The following is a 6,746-nucleotide window of genomic DNA, read 5'->3' on the forward strand; positions in this document are numbered from 1 at the left end:
GACAGCCGCTCCTCCTTCCCAGCCCTGCAGCCCCGAGGGAAGGGGGCTGTGCTGCTCCCAACCCCACCTCAGCCGCCGGGTGGCAACACCGCCGGCATTATTTAGGTCTTGGGACACTTCTGCAGGGCACCAAGTCCGGTGTCACGGCTACTCGTCACGAACCCGACGCGCGGTTATCGTGTAATCGATAATATGTAATGATATTTTATCGGGCTCTGTTGTAGAGCGCTGCAAAGCTCTTGGGTTTTTTAAAATAAATCCTAAATTCGTCATCACTCCTATTTATTTAATTTCTTTTCCCAGCGAATCTCAGAGAACCATCAGGAAGATGCTTCAAGGGACAGGATGGTCTCAAGCTTTGCAGAGCAATAGGCACGGTGTGAGTGCGCCCGCCGGCCGCGGGGTTTTTGTTTGTTTAAATGGAATAAGTATTCCTTTGCAGTGCTTGAAACCTGAAGGCTGGAGTGTGAAACATGAGAATCTGAAAGTGAAACCGACTGGAAGCCAAAAAAGAAACAGATGAACGTGTTTCCAATGTCCAAGCTGCGGAAAGCCCCGAAAGCAAACAAACACCACGCATAATAAAATGTGCAATAGATTTGAAATAAAAGTATTCCAGTTTCAGTCACTGGAAGCAGTCTTTTAGTGATTTGGGAGGTTTTGGTTTTGTTTTGGTTTTTTTTTTTTTTTTAATTTATCTGATTTTTAGCCGTTCAAAGGTAAATTACATAATTCCATGCTGTGCATTCAACAGGAAAAACATGATAAAAAATATTTTTTTTCCTCTGCTTCGTAATAAAAGACTGGGAAAGGATGTGAATAGCACAGGATCTTCTGTGTATCATCCGTATATTTTCAAGGAGTATTTTAATTATACAGGTAGTTTTCAACTATAAATAACTATGTGGTGGCAGCTTTATGATTAACAGCCATATCAGACAACATAAACACTGAGCAGGTGAAATATACCCTGTAATAAAATTATTCTCACCTTTAGAGGGTGATTTTATGCAGGCTCAATAATTAACAGCATTAACTAATGGATTCTGTGTGATTGGTTAATACTTGTTTAATTAATTGCTCCTTTCTGTTTTGTGCAAAGTTTCTTCTTTAACCTTTCTCATCCCCTTTCTCTTATGGTTTCTCATAGTATAAACTTATTCAGAGCAGTAATTAGAAAACTGTGCAAATAGCGCATGACTCCAATCAGATTTCTTTATTAGGTGAGATGGGAAAGAAGTCAAAAAAAAGGTACAAGGATGGTCATGTACCTGGGATTGATGTTTTATGCTGGAAGACTCGATAAATTAATCACATTTAGCCCAAAGAATTTCCAGGCTGACATTACTGCTTTATCTAGCAGGGGTGCCGCGTTCTCTGCAGCCGCCGCGCTCCTCTCCTGGGGGGCAGGGTGATAAGGCTGCGTTCGTTTACTCGGACAAGGAACAGGGAACAGGTGCCTCCCACGCGCCAGGAAGTCAATGGAAAGTGACTTTTTTTTTTTTTTTTTTTTTTTTTTTACCCTGGCATGCAGAACTGTACAGAAACGCCGTCATTCTTTTATTGGGTTTAAGGGGGTTTTTTTATGTGTTTTTTTTTGTTGTTTTTTGGGTTTTTTTTGCTTTTGGAGCAGATTTTTGAAAAAGCAAGCACGGTTCTGATAAATTACAGGTATGAACCACTGATACCTATTTCATCATTAATAATATGATAGAATCTGAAGATGACAATCCCCCTCCCCCCCTTTTTTTCCTTTTCTCCTCACTGCGTATGAATCAGCTTCCTTTTCTGCTTAAAATGGCTTTGCTGTTAACCTCTTGCATTCCTTACCTGCTGGCATGTTTGTATCAGTCCTCAGTTCAAGAATGGTTTCAACATTAAACACACAATGTGTTTTTTTCTTTTCAGACTGTTGAGAGATATCAATAAAAGACTTTCTGTCCCCAAACCTTCAGCTGATCTCCAATTTTTAGAGCACCTTACTGTGACATAGCTTCCTTCTTTCCTTCCTTCAAAAAAAATGCTCAGACTTTTCTCTGTGGTCTCTCAGGTGTTTCTGCTCTTACTAAAACAAATGTGGAGCTTCAATTCCATTTTATTTGCTTTCTGGCTACACCGAGGCAAAGATTCTACATTTCATATACATGTGTAGCACACCCAGGTCCATACAAACAGGGAATAGAAAAGGAAGATGTTAAGAGGAAATTGCTCCTTTTTGGGGGGATTTGGGAAGGGCATATTTTAGTTGTCTTTACAGTGCTGTGAACTGCTAAATAATCATGGGATTTACTCCCAGGAGAGCAGCTGTATTTGAAAGGTAAGCGCAATGATTCTGTTAATCTGCAGTGAGAGAATTATCCTGACACAGGGTCCCACACTGAATAGTTTGCTAAAACATATGAGGCATATATTGTCTGCCAAAGAGTGAGATATTTTATATGGAGCTTCATCAGGGTGGGATTTTGGTTTGGAAGCCATGTGAATGACTGTGGGATGGGGATAAGCTGGACCTCTCATTGTGTGCAGATGTGAACACACCCAAATTCTGAAAACAGGTGGATTTTTAAAGGGAAGAACATCTTGTCTTGTTACCTCCATGAAAGCATCAAAAATTGTCCATGAAGACTCCACATAAGGATCTCAACCAGTATTTTGGATGTCCCCTTTGCATTCCAGGGACAATGAAATACTCTCTGTATCTGTTGATTTTTGTCTTCTTAACATGATCAGACAAATAAACAAACAGAATAAACTTTTACTGCTTGACAAAGAGACAAACACATAAAACCCTCAGAACAATAGTATCATGAAATAAAATGTGTAAATAAATTCTCTCTACTGAGATAAACTATTTTACTTGTAATTTCCTCCTCCAAAACTGATTAATTAAAAGCTATTCCCATGGATAAACAGTCAGGATATTTTACTACTTGCCTGCATGTTGATTACACCTACCTCGGAAAACTAATTGTTTTTAAAATATTAATTGCCTAAAATACTACATTGCATATAATATTAATGACCACCTGAATACAGTGTTATAATTTGCTTCTTTTTTCTCTCCTCTTTGGGGAATGCAGCATTTTAGTCCTATAATGGAGTGTTCCAGCACCAGTATGCTCCAAAAGTATGCATTTTATAGTGGTCAAATTGAAGCATTTTGAAAGGTGTTGCCCCTTTTCACAGTGGCACTCACAGCCAGAGCCTTCAGTCACTGGCCAGGCGCCACAGGGCTTTTGAATAAATGGCTTTATTGAGAATTCAGTGTGGGCAGTGAGAAAACCCTGTCACCCATAAGCTCCTCAGCATCCCTGGCTTCCCCAAATCCTTCTGCTCAGCACTGCTGCCTGTGGTGAGGCTTTGCTGAGCGTATGAGTGAGTGATGGGCAAACAGGAGCTCAGGGACTGTACCTCTGTGCAGGGGCGTGACAAACATCTTTATTCCAAACTCAGTCCTCAGCTATTTCAGATCTCAGCTCCCAGCATTTACACACAGTCAAATTTTGGCTGACTGAGGTGTCTTGCTAGGCATGGTCAAAGTCATGTATGCTTTGTCTGAGCTCCATCCATAGTCTGAGGAGGTTCTTGTTTGGTCTGGGCAAAGCTCCTGATGTGGGTGAGAAGGTCATTTGGGCAGTGACAGGAAGGCTGGTGAAGTATTCGCTGCCCTCCTGGTGAAGTAGAAAGAAATTCTCACAGGTCTTTGTGAAATCCACTGCTGCTGCCCCTGGAGAGCTCCCAAAGCTCCTCCATCACTCCACAGGGCAGAACACTTCAGCAGCAGCTGGGCAATGGTGAGCAGTTTCTCAAGGGCTGTATCTCCCCAGGGGTGTCCAAGGAAATGTCCTCCCCTCTCTGCAGCTCTTCTACCTGACCCCGGCAGCATTTGGCTTTTTACTCTCAGCTAAGAAACCCTCTTGCTCCACTGCTGTTTTCCCTGAGTCTGGAGCTGGAGTTAACAGGCAGACACAACTTCCTATGCACGACCTTATGCTGCCTGCCAGATGTTTTACTGCATGTAAATATACACAGGCCCGAGGGAAACATTGCTCTTATAAAGAGTTGGGTTGGAAGTCATCTAGTCCAGTCCACTGCTCACAGCAGGGCCACCTCCCAGGATGGTTTGGGTTGCTCAGGGCTTTGTGCAGCCAAAATATCCAAGGATGAGGACCCCAGTCTCTCTGGGTAATGTCTCAGTGCTGCACCAGCGTCACATGGAAGAACCTTGTAAAGAACCTTTGTCAAGAAAGGTTAAGAACTTAACTTCTGTTTCTTTGTTAAGAATCCTTGTGCCTGGCCACAGTTTGCCTGTAATTCTTGTCCATCCTCTTGAAGTCTCCTGACTACCTGAAAAGCAGAAGGAAGCAGTGGTGGGTGCTTGCTGGCCACTGGCATTACTCCATAGACAGCTCAGGGTGTAGCCTGCAGGATGTGTGGCTTTTATTGGTAAATGGAACTAAACTGCCTTAGTAACTAAAGTAACTTAGTAACTAAAAAAAATCACTAACACATGTCCCACACTGCTCTTCATTGAAACCTCTGGATCTCCTTCACTGTCTCCTCCCTTGGCTCCATTCTTGGTCCTTCATCTCTCATGGTGCAAATTTGTACCCCAAACAAAACTCTGTTGTGTTGTTATGTCATTTCTCTGGGAGCTGAAACTCTCACCTGGGCTCTCACCTCATCCTGACATTGCAATAACCTCTTGGAGCAGGTTCCTGGAGTGATGCTGGTAGCTCCTCATCCTGTCCTTCAGCTCTTCCCGAGGTACTGTCTGCTGGCTGGGCTGGGAGCCCTTTTGACTGAGTGGGTTCTCATGCCCAGACATGAACTGTTTCTTTTATGGGTTTCAAATTTTTATTTATACAGCTCACTCATGCCAATCACCATCCTCAGAAGAGAAGCTTCTCACAGGTCAGAAAAGCACCATTTCTGTTTTACAAATATTCGAGGCTCTGTGCTGTAGAGCAGTGTCTCACATGAGCTGCACATCGTGGAGTGGCACTGCCTTTCCAGTGTCCCAGCAGTTCCTGGACAGAAACACCTCCCTCATCAGAGGGGAAGGTTCATTTTACAGATGGTTTACACACTTGTGTTCTAGCACCACCTTCTCTTGAGCTCCTATCTACAAATGTTGCACTGGAAAGAAGGGAGGAGAACTGGTTTCTCTGTCTATGAATAGATGGACTATTAGAGACTGTTGGCACCTGAATGGGCTTGTTATCTTCAGATAGCAAAGGAATTGCTCCATCCTGGAGAAGGTCAGGTTATGCAGATTCTCTGGGAATTGAGGGACAAGCATTGCTTTAGAAGGAGGGCTAAGAAGCCATTTGCAAAGAAAGCTTGGGAGGGTAAAAAAATCAAGAAGGGAACAGACCTCTGCAGAAGAGAACCCTTTTTAATGTCAAGTACCAGTGAAGGGGAGCTACAGAAGAAAGGCTTCAATCTGATGTGGCAACACCCTTTCCAGAAGTCAAAAAGGTCCTCCTGAGGGGATTTGGAAAGGGCTGACAAAGGACAGTGAAGAACCAGAAGCAGGGAAGTGTACTGGGCTCTGCTGTTGCATTATTTGGCTCTACAGATTTTCTTGCACATCTCAAGTAAAGCGTGATTATTTTTACAAACATTACACAATCACTTTGCTATGTATTTTAATAGTTATTTATCCCTGAGGTGGTAAATTATAATGTAGAGGGCCTGCAAGGGTAGGATGCAAACAGAAATACAAGTTGGAACTCCTGGAGAGCTGGGAAAGCCAATACTAATCTCTGTTACTAGCTGTGGGGTCTCAGGAAGGAGGACTCAAGGGAGGAGCTATGTCCTGAGAACACAGTTAGAAAACTCTTGTCCCTAGGATCTGTTTGGTTTAAAGCAGCATAAAAACCATCTGCTATGTCCCACACACAACCCTGTTATGAATAATCAAAATATTATATGTAGGGTTTTGAGAGGACTCAGTTTGGTGGACAGAGATTTGGGGTTTTTTTTAGTTTTGTCCTTTTTTCCTGTGAAAGTCAGAGACAGATTGAAATCTGCTGACTCTTGCACTTACAAGATGGTTCAAAACTAGCTTGGAATTTCCAAATCCTTCTGGGAATCAGCGCATATGTCCAGAAGAGCATCAGATACCCAAGGAAAGTTAGAAGCAGAGGTAATTTGGTTTATCTTCTGAGCTGAATTGTAATTATAATGTTTGCTGACAACTTTCTGATGCCTACTGTAACTGTAGCTTTTTTTTTCCCCTCACACTACAGAAACAGCATATTCTTGTCATGCAGCTGTTGCTTACTGTGTCTTCCTTCTGCTTTGGGTGGATTTTCCCATGTTCATATCTGTAGCTTTTGAGTCCTTCTGTCAGTGAACAGCTGCAGGCTGATACTAGATAGAGCTGGATTTTTTTTCTGTGTTCACACACAAGCAGGCTTGTGAACAAAAGATTTTAAAGGAAGCTGATAAATGAACAAGGTCTTTTGGACGATGCAATGTTGCTAACGGTGCGGACAATGGAAATCCTTGTACTTGTCCTCACTGAAAGCCAAGGAAGACATAACTCAAGCTGTTTTATCTGTGAGTCTCCAAGCTTTTCCCTACAGGCTCCAGAGAGGATGTTCCCTAATGGACTCATCTTTCATGTGACAGAAAAGGAAGTGCTGTGTCCCAGCCTAATGCTTGCCTTTCTATTTGCCATTTGACTTGGATGTGGCCCTCTGAGGGGAGCCCCTGTTTTTAGAGCTTCAGGGAGGATC

Source organism: Poecile atricapillus, chromosome Z (genome assembly GCF_030490865.1).
Source record: "Poecile atricapillus isolate bPoeAtr1 chromosome Z, bPoeAtr1.hap1, whole genome shotgun sequence".
NCBI lineage: Eukaryota > Metazoa > Chordata > Aves > Passeriformes > Paridae > Poecile > Poecile atricapillus.